Raw genomic sequence first — 21483 nt, forward strand, 5'->3', positions numbered from 1 at the left:
ACGGGGTTTCACCATATTGGCCAGGATGGTTTCAAACTCCTCCTCTCCTCAGGTGATCCACCCACCTCGGCCTCCCAAAGTGCTGGGATTACAGGTATGAGCCACTGCACCTGGCCTTAGTGATTTTCATGTGAGCACTATCTCCTTTTGTAAATAAATCTTTTTTAATCTTAATAACACAATGGCAGTATGTTGGAGCAGCAGGAAACTGAGAAGTATCAGGAGAGAGAGAACACATTCTTATTCATTAAAGAGTGTGGAAAAGGATAAAAAGATATAAAAAGAACTGGAGGGTTAATGAGGAGTCCCGTGGAAGCTAATTAACTTGTTTTTAATGGTGAGCAGCTTTTGTGGAGTGGGTATTCATGGACAGGACGGGCACATCCAATGTTCACTTTCAATGTCCTGGGTTTTACAAAATAGAGAATTGCATTGACAAGGAAGTATAGTAGAAGGCTGAGGTTAGCTGCTGATTGAAATTGTAGAAGTAAGAAACATTCAATATTCAACTTACTGTCTCAAAATATTTTATCACAGATCTTAGAAGTAGGAATTTAAAAATTAAAATTGATGCTATATTAAAGCAACATTTGAATAGAGAAAACATGAAATAGTTTTAGCTATGTCTCTTCCAGAGCCACATCAGGGGAACACTAACATTTTGACCTATGTAGACAGTTCCGTGGTGTCATACGGTGACAGAGCCGTATGACAGGTGCAGAGCCTTTGAAGATTGTGTAACTGGATGAGATTTTCAAGCCACACCTACAAAGTGATGGGAAATGGCAGAATGGCTGGAATGGGTAGGGCACTTGATGTGAAAAATAGCAATTTGGCAGACTTTACCAACATATCAGTTGTCGTTGAAGGTAATTTGACCTATTGGGATTCCAGCTTTTGAGAGAAATGAGTTTATCTGGACATCTTTTTTTTTTAAAAAAAAATATTTCATAATCATATAGGATATAGGGTAAAATAAGAGATTTAACAAAGTCAGATTGTATATACAATTGTTACTGGCTAGAACATAATGTTATTTAATTTATAATTTCCAATTGTAAAATATGCTACAGAACATTTGAAAATGAGAAAAAAAATCTGGAAATACCTGGGAATTTATCCATGGATTGAAATATCTAGAGCTTACTCTATATCGGATTTAATAAAACTGGCCAAAGTTGAAGGAGTTGTCTACTCAAGTTGGGAGATATTCCAAAGCAAGACAGGTGGGAAAAGATAGGAGTAAGGGGATACAAAATACTGGCAAATACATCTTTGACAAGATTGGACAGAGAATTCAGCCTAGGCAGAGAATCAAATGAAACCAAAATGAACTGATGAACAGGAACAGATTACTATGCCCCTGAAGATGAGCATGAAAAAGGCAGAAGAGTAACCAAGTCCTTTCAAAGGACAGTTTGAGAGATCCTGCATCTTAAGAGGAGGGGAACTTCTGAGCATTGATGTTCAAGGCATGACAACATCTTGGGAAATTTTGGAAAGGAGACAAAAAGAAGACATTCTTATTTAATTTTAAGCATTGTTGAAGATACTGTCACATACCTTACTGTATTCAATTTTCATAGAAATTTTCTAATATGCTTAGTAATGTCACTGTTTTACAAATGAGAATACTTTGGCTCAGAGAAGAAGAGAAACTTCTGGAAGGTTACCTAAATATTGAGTGAAATAACATTGTTCCAAAAACCCTATTATTTCCACCAAATTTCATGGTGAAATGAGAGTTTTGGAATGCTCTCAAGTTGAAAGTTAAAGTAAGTGTTCAAGTTTACCTAATAACATGAGCATATATTAGTTGCGGAGTTGACATTGATGAAAGAACGATAAGGCAGATAAATACAACTGCTCACGCATGTATTAAAGGCCAAGTTATATAGGAAAAGCAGATTTGTTTCTGTATAAATTGGCCTTCAATACATGTAAGTCTGTGGTAAATAAGGGAAGTAAGATATTCTGATACTGAATTCTAAACCTCAATTTAAAAAAATAATTTATTCCAGAAAAAAATAAAATATATTTTTTAAAAAATGAATCCCACAAGGACACATGCTCTTGGCAATGTTAATCAGTTTTCCATAATAATAGTTAAATAGTTGGTAACTTGATTGGGAAGTGAGATTCACAGTGTACATTAGCTTTAGTAAAGGCTCTGAGAGGTCCCATGGTAACAAATTTATTGAAATGGTTTATCTCATAATTATCCAACCTATTTGTTCATTTTGTTTGTTTTTTTAATAAATATTTGTACATATTCATAGGGTTTATAGTAATGTTCTGATACATGTAATGTATAGTGAGCAGATCAGGGTCATTAGCATATTCATCATCTCAAACGTTTATTTGTCTTGGGAACATTAAGTATCTTTCACGTATTTTAAACTATGTTAACTACAGTAATTCTACAGTGGTATAGAACACTAGATTGTTTTCCCCCATCTAGCCATAATTTTGTACTTTTTAACAATTTCTCCCTATCCCTTTCTTCCCAGTACCCTTCCCAGTTGCTAGTATCTTTTGTTCTACTTTTTACTTTTGTGAGATCAACCTTTCGTTTTTAGCTTCCCCATATGAGTGAGAACATGCAGTGTTTAACTTTCTGTCCCTGGCTTATTTTACCTTACATGATATCTTCCAGTTCACTTATTTCAGTTTGTATGATGTATTCCATTTTTCTGCAAATGACAGAATTTCATTCTTTTTTTAATAGCTAAATAGCATTCCATAATGTATATGTACCACATTTTTTAATCCAGTCACGTGTTATGGAGCATCCGGGTTTTAGACATCTTGGTTATTGTGAATACTGCTATGATACACATAGGGGTGCAGATGTCTCTTTGATATACTGACTTTTCTTTGGATAGATGCCCAGTAGTGGGATTGCTGGATCATATGCTGATTCCACTTTTGTTTGTTTTGAGGAACATTCATGCTGTTCTTCATAGTGGTTATACTAGATTACATTCCCTTCATAGTGTTGGTTATACTAGATTACATTCTCTTTTTGTTGTTGTTGTTGTTTTAGATGGAGAATCACTCACTCTGTTGCTCAGGCTGCAGTACAGTGGCATGATCTTGGCTCACTGTAACCTCTGCCCCCTGGGTTCTAGTGATTCTCCTGCCTTAGCCTCCCAGGTAGCTGGGATTACAGGCACCCACCACCACCATCCCAGCTAATTTTTGTATTTTTAGTAGAGATGAGATTTCACCATGTTGGCCAGGTTGGTCTTGAACCCCTGGCCTCAAGTGATCCTGGCCACCTTGGCCTCCCAAAGTGCTGGGATTACAGGCGTGAACCACCACGCCGGCTTATTTTCGTTTTGATAACAGCCATTCTAACTGGAGTGAGATGATATCTCATTGTGGTTTTGATTTGCATTTCCATTATGATAAGTGATGTTAGCATTTTTTCACATATATATTGTCCATTTTTATGTCTTCTTTTGAGAAATGTTTATTCAGATCATTTTCCCATGTTTCAACTGGATTTCTTTTTTTTTTTTTTTTTTTTTTTCTGTTCAGACGTTTGAGTTCCTCATATATTCTGGATGTTAACCCCTTGTTGGATGAGTAGTTTCCAAATATTTTCAACAGTTCTGTAGTGTGCATTATCGCTTTGTTGATTGTCTCCCTTCTGTGCAGAAGCCTTGTAGATTAATATAATACCATTTGTTTATTTTTGCCTTATTTATTTATTTATTTTTTTGCCTGTGCTTTTGAGATTTATTCCTATAATCTTTTCGCAGGCAATTGTTCTGAAGGATTTTCTCTGTTTTCTTCTAGTAGTTTCATAGTTTTGGGTCCTATATTTAAGTATTTGATCAATTTTGAATTGATGTTTGTATAGGGTTGGAGACAGGGGTCTAATTCTTCTGCAGGTGGCTATCCAGTTTTCCTAGCACCATTTATTAAAGATACTACCTTTTCAACAGTGAGTATTCTCAATACCCATGCCAAAAATCAGATGGCTATAGATATGTGGATTAATTTCTGCATTCTCTATTGGTTCTATTGGTCTCTTTCTGTTTTTATGCCAGTGTTATGCTGTTTTACAGTTACTACAGCTTTGCAGTGTATTTTGAAGTCTGGTAGTGTCACGCCTTCCGTTTTGCTGTTTTGTCTCAGGATGGCTTTGGCTACTTGGAGTATTTTGTGCTTCCATTTACGTCTTATGATTTTTTTTCTATTTATTTGAAGAATGTCCTTGACATTTTGATAGAGATTTAATTGAATCAGATTGCTTTGGATAGTTTTGTGATTCTAACAATATTCTTCTAATCCATGAGCATGGGGTATCTTTTTATTTGTATCTTCTTCAATTATTTTTATCAATGTTTTGTAGTTTTCATTGTGGAGTTTTTTTTTTACCTCCTTGGCTAAATTTATTCCTAGGTATTTTATAACTTTCTTGTAGCTATTGTAAATGAGATAGTTTTCTTGATTATTTTTCAGCTATTTCATTTTTCCTGTATTGAAATGTGACTTAATTTTCATATTGATTTTTATATTCTGCAACCTTGCTGAATTTATTTATCAAGTCTGAGATTTTTGGTAGACTCTCTAGATTTTTCTATGTACAAAATCATGCCATCTAGGTACAGATAATTTGACTTCTTTCTTTCCAATTTGTATTCCTTTTCTTTCTCTTGCCTAATTATTCTAGGTAAGACTTCGAGTACTATGTGTAATAAGACAGGTGAGAGTTGTCTTTTCTCGTTCTTAGAGAAAAAGATACCAGCTTTTCACTGATCAGTAAGATGTTTTGGGTTTGTCATATATGACCTCCGTTATGTTGAGATATGTTCCTTTTATACCTAATTAATTTAGAGTTTAAATCATTAAAGGATGTTTGTCTCAAATGTATGTATTGATAAAGGGCTTTTGTCCTTCATTCTACAAATGTGATGTATCACATTTATTGATTTGCATGTTAATCCATCCTTGCATTTCTGAGATAACTCCCATTTAATCATGGTGTATTATATTTTTGATATGTTGTTGGATTTGATTTGTTAGTATTTTTTTAAGACTTTTGTGTCTCTGTTCATCAGGCTATTGGCCTGCAGTTTTCTGTTTAGCTATTTTTGTTTCCTTGTCTGCTTTTCATATTATGGTTATGCTGACCTCAACAAATAATTTGGGAAGAATACCTTCTGCTTCATTTTTTTGGAATAGCTTGAAAAGAATTGGTATTAACTGTAAAGTTATGGTAGAATTCAGTGGTGAAGACATCTGGTCATGGATTTTTTTTTTTTTTTTTTTTTTTTAGGAAATTTTCTGGATTTTAAGATGTATTGGAGTGTAGTTATTCATGGTGGTCTCTAATAATCTTTTGTATTCCTGTGATCTCCATTGTGACTTCGTTTTTATTTCTGATTTTATTTAGGTCTACTCGTTTTTTTTTAGTCTAACTAATGGCTTGTCAATTTCATCTTCTCAGAAAACCAACTTTTTTTTTGTGGATTTTAAAAAATTTTTTTAGTATCAATTTTGTTTACTTCTGCTTGATCCTTATTCTTCCTTGCTACTAATTTTGGATTTGGTTTGTTCTTTTCTAGACATTCATTGTTAGATTGTTTATTTACAATTTTTCTAGTTTTTTTGATGTAGACATTTATTGATATATACTTGCCTCTTTAATACTACTTTTGCTGTGTTCCATAGGTTTTGGTACATTGTGTTTCCATTTTCATTTGTTTCAAGAGATTTTTAAATTTCATTCTTAACTTTTTCCTACACCCATTATTAGAGAACATATTGTTTAATTTCCATGAATTTGTATTATTTCAAATGTTCCTCTTGTTATCATTTTATTCCATTGTGATCAATGGGATACTTGATATGATTTTGGTTTAAAAATATTTAAACTTGTTTGGTATGCTAACATGTCAATCCTGGAGAATGTTCCATGTGCTGATGTGCAGAATGTGTATTTTCCAGCTGTTGAATGAAATGTTTTGTAAATTAGATCCATTTGTTCTATGGTGAAGTTTAAATCCGATGTTTCTTTGTTTTTCTGTTTTGTCTGATCTAACTATAACTACTGTTAGCTTTTGGTTTCTGTTTGCATGGAACATCTTTTTTTATAACTTTACTTTCACTCTATATGTGTCTTTAAAGGTGAGATGAGGTTCTTGTAGGCAACGTGTATATATGTATACATACATGTATATATATATATAGAGAGAGGATTTTTAAAATCTATTCAACCAATTTGTATCTTTTAAATGGGGATTTAATTTATTTACATTTATAGTTATTATTGATAGGTGAGGACATAAACCTATCATTTTATTGATTTCTTGTTGTTTTGTATACCCTTTGTTCCTTTTCTCTTTTATTATTTGTGGTTGGTTGGTTTTCTGTAGTGATATGGTTTTTTTCTTTTCTCTTTCTCCTTTGCGTATCAGTGAGTTTGAGTTTTGTATGTTTCCATGATGGTATTTACCACCATCTTACTTCTAGAGCTACAATTCTCTTGAACATTTCTTGTAAGACTGGCTAACAGTAATGAGTTCCCTTAGCTTTGCTTGTCTGAGAAAGATTTCATTCCTCCTCCATTTTTGTAAGATGGTTTTGCTGGATATAGTATTCTTAGCTGATAGTTTTTTTGTTTGTTTGTTTGTTTGTTTTTTAATTTTAGTACTTTGGATATATCACCTCATTCTCTCCTTGCCTCTAAGGTTTCTGCTGAAAACTATGCTGTTAGTCTAGTGGAAATTCCCTTATATGTTACTTAATGTTTTTCTTTTCCAGCTTTTAGAATTCTTTGTCCTTGATTTTCTTCAACTTGACTATAATGTGCCTTGGAGTAGACCTGTTTGGGCTGAATCAATCTGAAGTTCTTTGACCTTCCTGGATCTGGATGTCCATCTCTCTAACAAAACAAGATGTTTTCTGCTATCATTTCATTAAATATGATTTTCTCACCTTTTTTCTTGAATGCTCATAATAAAATATTTGTTCATTTAATGATCTCCCATAAATCCTGTAGGCTTTCTTCATCATTCTTTTTTATTCTATTTTTTTTCCTGGTTCATTTAAAAAGATGTTTTCAAGGTCAGAAATTTGTTTCTTCTGCTTGGTCTAGCCTGTTGTTAAAGTTCTCAATTGTTTTTTTTTAAATTAATTGAATTATTCAGCTTTAGTACTTCTGTTTGGTTCTTTTTTTAATGATATCTATCTCTTTATTTAATTTTTCATTCAAATCATGAATTGTTTTCCTGATGTTCTTGAATTGTTTATCTGTATTCTCTTATATCTCACAGTTTCCTTAAGATTTATTGTTTTGAATTCTTTTTCTGGCATTTCATATATTTCCTTATGATTGGTATCTGCTTACTAGATAATTATTATTTTTTTGAAGATGTCATGTTTCCGTTATTTTTTATGTTTGATGTGTTCCTACATTAATTTCCATGCATTTGGTAGAAAAGTAATCTAGTTTAATTTTGTGGAGTTAGTTTCATATGGAAAGATATGTTCATATGAATGGGTCTTGGGCTGTCAGTTTGGTGGGGTGTGTTGGCCTTCATAATCTAGTTTAATTTTATGGAGTTAGTTTCATATGGAAAGATATGTTCATACAAAGGGTCTTGGGCTGTCAGTTTGGTGGGGTGTATTGGCCTTCATTCTAGGTAGACACATTTGTGTTGTCTCCATGTCGTTTCTACAGCTGTAACCCATGCTAAAGGCATTTGCAAGTTGCTCAGTAGCCTATGCTAAGAGAGTTTGTGGTGATAATGGTGAGGCTTTGCTGAAAGTTGGCTCACAGGGCTATTTCTCAAGTCAGGGGCATATGTCTGCACACAGTGGGTCCGACAACTTGGTGTCTGGCTCACTGGGTTTGGGGCTACAGGGATGTTACTCTGGCTAGGAGCATGGGCATGCAGTTTTTCTGCCAGCCTGGAAGCATGTCTTCCAAGGGCAGCCTGTGGGTCTGTTTTTCAGGCCCATGACATAGGAGCAGTTTCCTAGCTAGCTTGGAGGCATATTTGCCCAAGTGGCCCACAGGGCTACTTCTCAGGCCTGAGATATGAGCACAAGCAGGCTCAGCTGGCCCGGGAGTGTGTCTGCTGGTAGTCAGCTTATGGGGATGTTTTTCAAGCTCAGAGTACAATCACATGCTTTCTTGGCTGATCTGGGTTTATGTTTGCTGTGGGTTGCCTACAGTGTCAGAACACAGGTGCAGTAAACAGATACTTGGAACACAGGCACTCGGCTGTTCAGCCAGCCTGGCTGTGTGTCTTCTAAGGGCAATCTGCAAGGCTGTAAGTCAGGCCTAGAATGTGAGAGAAAGGCTGTTTGGCCAGCCTCTGATTGTGTCTGCTAAGTGCAGGCACAGGATTATTTCTTAGGCCCCTGACATGGCTACACAGCTACTCAGCATGTCCACTAGGGGTGGACACCTGAAGTTCAAGGCCCAAGACATATGTTCTGCTGTTTTCCTGGCCCATGGGTGTGCCCACTAGGGGAAGCCTTTGGGACTGTTTCTCAAACCCTGCCTGCAGGCACAGGGCTGTTAAGCAAGCCAGAGACATGTCTGGAGTAGCAGGGGTTGCTGTGGGGCTATTTCTCAGACTCTGAATGCAGGAACATAGCTGCTCCACTAGTCTGGGGGTGTATTAGCTGCTCAGAACCTCGGAGTTCTCTCCTACATTGGGAAAGGAGTGCAGCATTTGGCTAGTTCAAGGGTGGGTTTTCCCAAGGCAGGACTGTAAGATTATTTATCTGGCTAGAAGTGTGATACCAAATATTAGTTTCTCTACTGTACAGGACCAGAATCACAGCTGATCCTGGGCCCAGAGTCCACATAGCTGGGGTTGTAGCATTCGGTCACTATTGTCGGCTTGTCATAATGAAGATGGTGCCCTGTGTTGGCCCCCAGGACAACGCATATTCCAGAGGTGGTTCTGATCTTGAGATGGCAACATGCTGTGGCAGCTTGGCTAATGGCAGGGAATGGGAGGTGGGGGGTGGAGGGAGAGGGTACATACCTTGTGCTCCTAATCCAGGGTAATGAATTCCCAGCAATTCTCTAAACTGGTTTCAGGGTTTGTGTGGACTGTGGGGTTTTCCTGTTGTATGAGACTGTAGATGTTTACATAGGCAATGGGGCTTGTGGGGTTCTTCTGCTTACCTTTTCCCGGCAATAGGAAGTCCCTCCTGACTCGGCAAATTGGATCAGGGTTGGGGAGATGGGTCTGCAGATTCTGGGTGCCTCCATGCTGCTCTCCTGAAATTCCAGTCACTACTGGTGCATCTCCTCTCCCCTTTCCCTTCGACACTCCAGTCCAATCTTAGCTGTTTATTCACTAACTTGGTCCTTTCTTCTGGGAGAGATGAATGCTAGGCATCTATAGTCAGCCATCTTGATGAGATCACTCTGTTTCGCTTCTTTTTCCCTATTTGATCTTAAAGCACTTTTATTCTTCCTGCAATTTATATAGCATGTATTTGTCACTATTCTTTTACTTTGGGAAATAGTGATGCTGAATAGATTCATTATCACTGTTGACTAATATCAAGACTCCTTATCGAAGATTAAGGAAATTTATATTCAGTTTTGCTCTGTAGCTAACCACATTAACAGTGAAATACTATGTATAACATACTTTTCTTTTTTCATAAAAATGAATTTATGTAGCAATTAGAATGTAATTTGGAATTATTTTTCATTGGAGCCATATTGTCACATTTTCTGTTGATGTCCCAGGAAATTTATGATCGATCACATATTTGTATGATCTTATAAAATGAAATAAGCAGAGTTAAAAAAAATCTTAAAATTATAAGAATGTTTACAGAAAATCTGATTGTTATTTAATGTGCTTGTCTTTATTTGTATTCATAAAGAAAGAAAGAAGGAAGAGAAAAAAGTATCAGTTTTTAGGAAATTGTAAGATGCATTGATTATACTCTATTTTTATGTTCTTTCCTATGAGGAAGTTAGAACATTAGCAAAATATAAAAACTCTTGCAATATTCTCAGTGCTATTGAATCACATTTGTTTACAAAAAGAAAAAAAAACTTTACATCTGGATAGTCTAGGGAATGTCATTCTCAACTTGGGTTATTGGCTTCTGACATCATTTTATTAGAGCAGTTATAATTGTAATTATGGATTATAATACCTACTGGCTATTCATTTCTCTCTGCCACCAGAGGGAGATGCAAACTCACGTGTCGGGCTTCAGCACTGATTGCCAATGATACCATTTAATATTATTCAGCTTTCTCTCTCTCAGGGAGCTTCATTACCAAATTATTTCTAGGTAGTGATAAGGCAAAACATGTGCTATGGAGGAGTGTCAGTGCAATCTCAACCTTAATTCATATGACAAAAAGAACATTATTTTATGCCCAGGAGTCCAAGATAACCCCAGAGAAATAGTGGAATTTATAGCATAATCGAAGTTGGCATTTGACAAGGGAGACTGCTACCTCATAATAAATGAGTTGACTCTAAATTTTGGACAAATGATTAGTTTGAATGCTGTAGTTTGTACATTCCAACTCAGAACAAATGACAGTCCTTTGTTTTTTCAACTTAAGTGGCAGGTTTTCCAGAGGGGCTGACCTGCTCTTTTATCTTTTAATTTGATTTTAAATTAAAAGATTAAAAAATGTGTATTTATTTGCTTTCACTTTTACTTCTAAATATTCTTGATAGAAATTTACTGAATTTCCATCAAGGTGTTATTTTTCAGTATTTTTCCCCCACTTACAATATATATTACAGATGTATCAGCAAGGCTGTGGATTATTGACTTTCTTTTTTCTTATTCTTGATTGACATTCTCAAATTCATAATAAACATTATTAAGATCTTATTTTTAAGTCTAATGAATTATGGTAGTATAAGCTGGTTCCATAACAGTGACAAGAAAAAACAGATGATCTCCTTGTATTTTAAGTAAAAATGACCTGGCCACTTTTGAAGATTTAGTTTTCCAAATGTGCTTTTATTAAACAATATCACCACAGGAAAATTTTTAAAATGAATAATTTTATTAACATTTTCTCTTATTTATTATCCTGAAAATTTTACTTAAAAGTAGAAATAAAAAGTTATATTAATTTTCCTTCCTATATCCTACTGTTATTTAGCCCAGTTACTTGGCATTTTGAATGTTATGAAAGTTTATATCTAAATGGAAATATAAAAGCAACATTTTTTGAACTCTGATAAAATGCAAATTATTATGAAAATAAAATAATTGTTTTCCAGAATGTTAACTTTATTAAAATGATTATAAATTTTATACTGCATTTTATTTTAGCAGTATAACTATGTGTATGGTAATTTAGTTGGGGTTTGTTATGGTAAGGTAGTCAACTCTGACATGAGGTTTGTATGTATTTGTGTTTCTAAATGCCTTCTTTATGGTGTGGCTAATGTTCATTTTCATGCACATTTGCATTCAAACAAGTTTGGAAGTGTTCTTTTTAGTTAGATGAAGTCACACAGGGAGACTCTAAGAGTTCTTGCATTTAGCTATAAGAAGTATCACAATGCAGTATGCGATGAGAGCAATATTTTATCCGGCCTTGGAATTTGTTTCCTGACTAGGATAATATAGTAGTTGTCATAGCTATCTACCTTCCCAAACAAACTAAAGCTAGGAATGTGAAAGCCTTGTTAAAGGAGAGGATGGGGCTGATGTATATTATCCACAAAGAGCAGGAGTAGTACCAGGATTACAAGCCAAGCTGACTGGAAATGGAAGAACAAACTATCAACTGTAAGGAGTTAGCCAAAAGACAAATCCAGATATGAAACAATGAATTGGAAACTAGACACCAAACCAAAGCAAGTAGTTTCTAAAGAAAATGATTCCCACTGGAATGAGAACTACTCTACTCGAGCCCATAATGTAATGATTGTTGGGTTTTGACAAAGATTGAAATCACTTTAGAGTGATTAAACTCAGAACTTTTCAGTTTTCCAAGTATTATTCAGACCATTAAGAGTCTCATGACTTCACACGAGAACTTGGAAAACAGTTACCTGCTTAATCATTTCATCCAATATTTTAAGAAACTCAAGTTTTGTGTCAAATGATCTCATGGTAATTAATAAGAAAATGACAAATACGTCTATATATAATGCATAAAAGATGAAGTTAAATAATAAAAAGCAATGCCTAATTCCACAAGCAATTAAATATAAATTGAAGCAACACATTTATAATTTAGTAACTAGAAAAAGAAGAGAGTTAATGGCAATACTTTGTACTAGAAAAGGTGAACAGAAATTTTCAGACCCCTACACTGTCAAGAGGAGTACGTATGTTTTCAAACATCCTTCAAGAATACATTTCTTTCAGCTCAGTATATTTTCTTCTAGGAAATCATGGGATTATTTGAACAGAACTGCATACTCGTATACAGATGTTGACTGAAAATTGCTATACAGATATTTTTAAAAGATTGCACACATGTATCATGAGAGATTAAAAAATTCACATCACATCAAGCAGCAAAAATGTTCATAAACTATGTCTATTTTATGTAAAAATGCATGGGTTTGCATAAAACTCTACAATAATACAATTTTCATCAGCTTAACATTTATTCTGTGCCAGGAGCTCTAATGAGTACTTTGTATATAATTTATTTAATCCTGGTAACTGAGATACTCTTGTCCTCTGCCTTTACAGATATGAAAGCTGAGGTACAAACTTGACCAAGATGTCAAGAAAGTAGTAAGCAGTTGAGCCAGCATTTGAACCTGAGGTTATGGCTCCAGAGACGATATATTTACCATAAAATAGTAACACCAAGGAATTAGAACTTTTCTCTAGCTGATGGGATGATTTTGTCATTTGTATGCATGCCGTATCTGTTATCTATATGCATTACAAAGAATATGTATTACTTTACTATAAAGGTAAAAGTATACAGCTAGCTGCATGTTAGGGAAAAAATAATTGAACTTATAGGCAAAAACAGATGTTGAATCAGGTCTAGTGAATAGTGCATGCTCATGACAAAAAAAACACATTCAATCCGTGAATAATAATGTCCCAAAGTCTCACATGTCTGTATGTGGAAGTCAACTTGGTCAATTTTATAATTAGTTCATTGAAGTACAAATGCACTATAAAGAAAAGGAAGTTTGACAATATTAAATTGAGAAATTAAAAAAGTAATTTTACATTTTGACATATTTACACCAATTAAACTGCCCCATATTTCATACAACAGTTTACAGTGATGTCTAAGATAGTGCCTAATAATAAATTTGTATAAATATATTAACCAATAATGCATTTAGAATTTAGGGGTTAAGGCCTATGTTTAACTCAATACTACACTGCTTTTTCAACTGTCATTTTTAATAAATTTGCATTTATAAAGATATGTAAATATTTTAAAGTCCTTCCAATATTACTTCCTAGCAGCTGCCCCTGACCCCAGCAGTCTTGTTAGTTAAATTAATAGGAAAAGCAGAAAAAAAAGAAAAACTTTCAGATTAAAAACTCAACCTAAAATCCCATTCATCAGCATGCTATTCATCCATAGCAATATTATATGAGAGAGGAAAAATACACATTAAACACACAGCTGACAGATATGCCATTTCAGGTAGAAATGTGCTGCTTCATTTAATTTTTGATGAACAAAATATGTATATCAGCAATCAAAAATCATTACATCTACTCCCTCCATAATAAAAAGGAAATCCTGAGCTCAGTAGTTTGGAGTTGCTTTTCAATCCTGGAAAATATGTGAAAAAAATCCTTTATTTACCTCAGTGATATTGATAGAATATGAAGTTAATATATGATCCTGTCAATTTTAAACCACTTGTTATATAATAGTTTCAGATAAATTGAGGAATATAACCTATATCTTCTGTCTATATAATATTTTGGTTTAACTGACCATTAAACTCCAAAGAAGTGTTACTGACCTAGATACCAAAGACAATAATATTTTTATTCTTAGACCTAGCATTTAGTGCCTATTTTCAAAAATTTCCCAAAGATAAGTTTCATAGATAAATATGTTATATTTTGTTTGTTCATCATTCCTGAAATACTTGATATATTAAGCAACCAGCACAGAAAAATATAAGCAAGATAAAGAACAGGAAACTCACATATTAAATAGCAAATGGATAGAAAGTATATATTTTAAAGACTGCATAGACAACTAAATCTTTAAAACTCATTTCCCTCATCCAGAACGTTTAATAGTTCATTTTATCTATGGACTATCATTTGAGAAATAATATACATTAACACCCCTGTGGATGGCACATACTCCCAGCAGAAAGGATACTCAACAAGTATAATTCTGTTTCCTTTCAGGCCCACAATGAAAATGTCCTTAACAGGGTGTGGATCCAGTACTTTCCAAGGACTAGTCCTCAGACAGGCTGGAGAGACCCCTTCCCACCTGTTCACCTGTTCCGGTTGAAATGCCCTCTGTTCCCTTCCTTGACACTCCCCCTTTATACCAGCTATTGATACTAATTTGTGTGGAAGAACTCTCAGATGATACAGCAATCACTGCCAGCATAGGCACATTGAGCAGGAATGTTCTATATGTGTAAATTCCAGAGAGGTATTAAATTTAATTTTTATTCCAGAATTTACCATCTTCTTTCAATCTCCATGGACTTTTCCTTTGCCCAACTAGATACTTTTTTTTCTGTTAATTTTATTTTCTCATTTCTATTCTAAGATGTTTTTTGTCTTAATGTTCCCTTTATCCTAATCTTGGTGTATATGTTCTCATATTAATATGAGAGACCATGTATACTATATGGTCCTCAAAGTATAAGATGCTATAGGTCAGGTACATGATACATTAATACATTAAATTCAATTATAATTTGCAAAAATTGTGAGTTGTTACACCTGTTTTCCATTAAGCTTCATAGTAATTTATAATTCTAAAATACATGTTACTGGTATGAGTGATGAAAATGACAACTATTAAGTGATTCACTATTTTCATTACAAGAATCAGTAGAGTTCTGATTTTAAAGAGTGCTTATGGTTAGGAGAATTTTCTGATTAATTGTGTAAATGGTGGCTATGTTAGGAATGACAGTATTTTCTGAAATTGGTTAGTGATCACTTTTATGGACTGAATTGTGTCTCCCTGAAATTCATATGTTGAAGCCCTAATCCCCAATGTTACTTTATTCAGGGATAGAGCTTTAAAAGAAATAAGGTTAAATGAGGTTAGAAGAATGGGACTCTGATCCAACATGACTGATATCCTTAGAAGAAGAAGAATAGACATCAGTGATATGTGTACATAGAGTAAATGTCACGTGAGGACATAGTAAGAAGACAACCATGATCAAGCCATGGAGAAAGGGAGGCCTCCTGAGAAACCAGACCTACTAACAACTTGATCTTGAATTTCTATCCTCTTAAAACTGTGAGAAAATAAATTTCTATTGCTTAAGCCACCCAGTCTGTTGTATTTTGTTATGACAGCCCTAGCAGACTAACATAACAATAATAGGATGTTTTGTGCAATGATGCTTATATAAGAACCCAACAAGTGAAACAAGACTCCAAAACCTCCTGATAATCATCGTGTATATGACAATTGCACATGACCTAATTAGACTGTGTTTGCCACCACAAAACAAAAACAAAAACCTGGAGTTTGGGGAATAGGCAAAAAAGGACACAGAACTCTTGCTTGGAAGATGCTAGCTGAACTCCTGTCATCATTAGGAACTGACCATATAAGGATTTGGTGTGTGTTGGGGAGAGTATGGGGGGTGAGATTTAAAATAAGAAAACTTAGATAATTTTTCCTAAAGTCTGCTGTGTTCATCTTAATTTTGGCAATGGTGCTTTTTCACTTTTGTCAGTACAGCTGAAATCTTGGAAGGCCAAAAACGCAGTGAATTAAGAATAAGTTCCATGAGCCAGATCTCATATTAACCTATCAAGATTTTTTATTCAGAAAGAATTTATTAGATTTCTTGAAAGAGAATAATCTTATGAATGTGCTTTTGAAAACTGACAGTGGTCTGTAACAAAAAACTCCATCTACATATACTTTTGAAAAATGGGTTTCAATTTAATTAAAAATACGGAGTTTTCCCCTTCCTATGAATTGTCTACATATAATACATTCTAAGCCTTGAGAAATGCTGATTATATGATAGGTGAGTTGAAACATCATAAATGAATTCTCTTTGGAATTGTTTAAGTGTAGTATGACCTAAATGTGTCATAGGAATGTCTGTCTTCAACTAACTTCTTTATTAAGTATTTATTTTGGATGACCAATGTAACTGTCATCATGTAATAGAAAATAAATGAAAAGCTTCAACCATTTGCCTACTGATTATGTCTGTCTTCAACTAGCTTAATTCTTTACTAAGCATTTATTTTGGATGACCAATGTAACTATTATCATGTAATAGAAAATAAACGAAAAGCTTCAACCATTTGCCTACTGATTATGTAGGCACCAATACAGGTTAACCAGTAAAAGATAAGATAAAAGCAATGACTATCTGTATAGTGTAGTCTATATAAAATAAAGACAGTGATAACAATTGAGTATAGAGTGAAGTTGGAATTATTGGAGGGACCTAGAGCTGTATCACATAAGTACAAAAAAGCACGCTTCTCACATCCAAGATGAAAAATTTTGAATGAACTCTTTTTTTTCTTTCCTCGATATTTTATAACAAATATGTCATGAAACTGGTTGTACTTTAAAAGATTCTCCTCTTTTCTTTTCCTTACTAGAGCCTGACACTCTCTTCTTGCCCCATGACTAGATTACTTGAATAACTTGTATGCCTGCACAAAACTCCAGGAGTTTGCCTCGCAGGCATCCTGTATTTTTTCTATTCTGTGTCCTCCTAAAGCTTTACAACATGCTTCTTAGCTGTACTTCAAGTTACGAAGACTTCTATTGCCTAGAACATCTGGCTTAAAATTTTCTCTCTGACAACTAAACCCACTGTAATCTGGTCCCACCTTATCTTATTAGTCTGTTAATTCTCCACACACATGCTTCTCCAGTCAAGGCAGGTTACTCATGAGTTTGCACTTATACCTCAGACCCCTATGTTCTGTTTAGTTCTCTCTTTTGTCCTTGTTTATATACTTTTTCCTGACTATAGTAATGTCTATATTCTTTGTCTGCTTATCTACTCTTCCAGTTTTGGTTTAATTTTCCTCTTAGAGTCCTGAATTCTTCTATATTAGTAGTGCAAATATAGTGATAGTTATGCAGTTGGAAATTTAATTACATGTTATCTTGGGTTTTGTTCTGACTTTTATAGTATGTCATTCGTAAAAATTTCTGAGAATAGGGACCAGTATATTATTTTTATGAACACGTGTGTATAGTTATTTTATAAAATTTCCTTTATTGAACAACTTTTTAAAATAAGTATCAGACTGGCTTGATAACTAGTATATAGATATATAGAGCCGAATTTTTGTATGTAGCCATAAACCTTGTTGTCGTATATGAGGATGACATATGTGACAATATAGTTGTTTGCAGACTTAGATTTAGAATATATTTTATATGCTCTTTAGAGTGTTCATTTACTAGTCAATAACAATTGAGCTAATTATTTAAAACTCTACCTGAAATATAATTCTGATTAAAAAAAAGAACCCTGACTTTCAATAATCAAACTGAATTTAGGGTGACTATATGTTTGCAAAGTAAATGAGGAGCTATAGACTATATGTAGATACAAACATACATACGTATGTGTAATGGTTTAGAAAGAACTTTAAAAAAAAATGTGTTCAAGTACGAACTAAATTTGCTAAGCTCAGGCACAGGAAGCTGAGTTACTTAGATGGTATGCTCTCATTAGAAAGGAAAACTACTGAGTGGATCACAATGAATATTAAATAGAACATTGATAATATATGCCTCACTGATTTGCATCTTTAGGAAGATGATTTAAGCACACAAAAAATCCATGTTTATGCATGTTGTTCTTTAATGAACTGAATAAAAATATGGGACAGATTAAAGGCACTTTCAGCATGAGAACTTAAATCCCCACTTCGTTATTTCACCAAGGCATATCATTGCCCACCTATGATTTCTCTGAGTTTGATCTTGGGTGAACAAAACTTCGGTGAATGTCTTTTACGTCATCTATTTTCCAAATAAATTTGGATGTATCATTACATTTTCTCAAATTAAAAAGATGTTTAAGCTTTCTTCTCTGTCTTTTTAACCTTATATTTTGCCTTATGTTTATCTAATGGTTCACCTTTTTTGGAGCATTTTTTAAATGCATTATTGCATTTAATCCTTTTCAGATAGGAGATTTTTCTGTTTATTTTGTAGGTGTGGAAGGAAGCTAAGGCTAAAAAAATTACTGTGGCCATTTTTAGTGATACAGTTGAGAGCATAACCTTTGGTTTGTGATCTTACCCTTTGAGATAATTACAGTCTAATTGAGGATTCAGAATAACAAAAAGTGAATACACTTTAAAATAGTAAAATAACACTACAAAGATTTCAATTTCAAAACAACTGTAGAAGAGGTAGTCCTTTTCCCCAATCTTCTAATCCCAAGCGTTTTTTGTTCCCTTTCCTGAAATAATAATTGTCATATTTTGGTAGTCAGTGTAAGATAATTTTACAGAAGTGACCTATCTTAGTGAACATCTGACTTCCTGAATCTCATTTCTTGGAGCTCATCAAACGTTTAGGCTGAAAACATATTTGAGATTTAGAAAAGGAAAACATTTCCAGCTTTAGACCCACACACACTGTAGCACCCATCTTTGTCTGACACAGATTCTTTGTGAGAAGAGAGAGAAGTGAGATGATGAAAAGGAACAAGCTGTGCTTTGGGAAACTGTCTTTTCACTATCATCAGTGCACCTGGAGGACTGAACTTTGCCAGGGGTAACTGTGGTTTGCTGATGATCCCAAAAGTGAAGCAGTGGCTTTGACCCAAGATAGAGGCTAATGTTACTATTACTGTCTGTAGGTTGTGAGTCAATGACCCTATTAGTTGATTGACACATTTTGAAAACCGAGTTTATTGTTATGGTCAAATGTAACTTAGAAGACAGTTGTTCTGACACACATTGAATAAGATGCATAGTCATGATGGTGCTGCATATTAATTAGATAAAGCTAGAGAGTTAAGATGATCCAGTGAAAAACTTCAAGCACTTTAGAATTTCCTGGCATCCTTGATCCTAAGGTAAGATGGAAAGAAGAAAGAGGGAATGGTTTTAAACTGTGGACGTCCACAGAGATCAATCATATTGATTCGTTTAATTATATCTTATTTTTCTTGTATTATTTAATGCTATTCTTTCAGCAAATATTAACAGAGCTGCTTCTCAGTCTCAGGCACTGTGTTCTATGCTGGAAATGTAAAGTGATACAGAGCTAATCTGTTTCATGAGAAATATCCATTATTTATTGGGTACCTGATCTGTGTGTAATGGAGTTCTAAGTGCTTTATCAATATTTTCTCACAAACTTGTGAAACTGTTTCTGTGATTAACTCAGTTTTACTAATGTGGCAACAGACACAGAGGTCTTTATAAGGACAATGACAATTTTTGTTAGAGTGCTAATGGTCTTCAAGCATCTAAAGTAATAGCTTGAAATACTACTCTAGTTCGTCATCACATACAATATTAGAAAATAAAAAAATTGAAACTATTATATAGGGAAGAAAATATAAAGTGAAGCAAATTCATTCATTCATATGCATGCAATCTTTCTGCTATGCAAAATATGTAATCATTGGAAGAAAATTATTTGATTCAACAAATTAGCTGTTTCTTTCACATTTGATTACTTATTTCATGCTACAGGTGGTTAAATAAGAATATATGTCTTTAGCTCACATACACATATACATATGTAAAATCCTTGATTTTTACTGGAATTTTTGATGTTTTTCACTCAAGTAAAACTCCCTTAATAAAAATATAGGATATTTTAGCAGAATTAGAGTGAGCTACAGTTTTATTTTCACTGTTAGCCAAAGTCACACTTTTGATATTACACAAACAAAAAAAATGTAGAAAATGTTGCTGTGTGTTGAAAATTTGCTATCACCTAAATGTCCAAATGCAATTCATACTACAGTGTGCTTGGAAAAAGTTTGTGAATGAAAGATGAGCTCTAGCTCACCTTTACATCTCCAAGTGCACCTGAGTTTTATCCTATGTATCTAAGGTATCTATCATCCTACCTACCGATCTGTATCTGAATTCATCATCACCCCATGATTTTGAATGAATTATCAATAATACCTTCACAAGCCGGCAACTAAATAAACGACACATGGTGCTAGTCAGGTGAGCAAAGTTGAAGTGTGCATTTCTAAATGTGCTAGTTTATTTTTTATTTAAATGTAAAATTGAGGATTTAAATACTGTGGTTATCTTAAGACCAAATTTCTACACTGTGATGTGATCAACATACATGACTTCAGATGCACGACTCTTGCATTTTAGTGATTGGTATATGATTATTTATTCAAAAGTAGCACACCGGTAGAAAAAGAAACTAAAGCATCATACTCAGGAAATGAAAACAATACATTAATGGTATGGGAAACTAAAATTCTTTTTTTCTTTGGTTTACACCATGTTGCAAAAATTATTTAAGTATTCACAAAGATACGTAAATTAGAACACAGTGAGATAACTAAATTAAAAATAGATGAGAAAGAAATAGAGAACACAGACATTCATGCATGAGCACTGATGCACGTACACACAAGCTTAGGATTATAAAATAGTATCAACAATAAGGCTGATGGAAAACACATATCAATTATATGAAAACAGTAAACCTTAGGAGAAGGGAAAAAGTTGGTAAGAGTAGAAGCAGCCAATAGGTATTTACCAGACCTATTAGCTGAATTTTAGGAAGTCTGATTTCAAAGAGTTCATGTGATACTAACTGTGAAATAGATGTGATATGAAAATTACAGACCATACAATCCTAATGACTATTTAAATAAAAATATTTGCTGTTTTCATGATGGTGAGTGAGTTCTCGCAAGATCTAGTTTTTTGAGAGTGTGTAGCACTTCCCCCGCTCTTGCTCTCTGGCTCTGACATGTAAAGACGTGCTTGCTTCCCGTTTGCCTTCTGCCACGATTGTAAGTTTCCTGAGGCCTCCCCAGCCATGCCTCCCATACAGCCTCTAGAACTGTGAGTCAGTTAAACCTCTTTTCTTTGTAAACTACCCAATCTCAAGTAGTTATTTATAGCAATGTGAGAACTAACTAATATAATGAACTCACCACTAGCTGCTGAGAAAGAAAGAAGTCAGATTTCTCTGGTCTTTTTCATTAAGAATTTATTTATTTATTTTAATAATTTATTAAAATATTCTGACATATTTTAAACTTTGGTTATATATTTCCCCAGCAACTGTTAATTCTTAGATATTTAATATATTTTATTTATCAGAAATTACTGTGTTAATGTAGCATCATCCTTTTG

Source organism: Pongo pygmaeus, chromosome 13 (assembly GCF_028885625.2).
Source record: "Pongo pygmaeus isolate AG05252 chromosome 13, NHGRI_mPonPyg2-v2.0_pri, whole genome shotgun sequence".
NCBI lineage: Eukaryota > Metazoa > Chordata > Mammalia > Primates > Hominidae > Pongo > Pongo pygmaeus.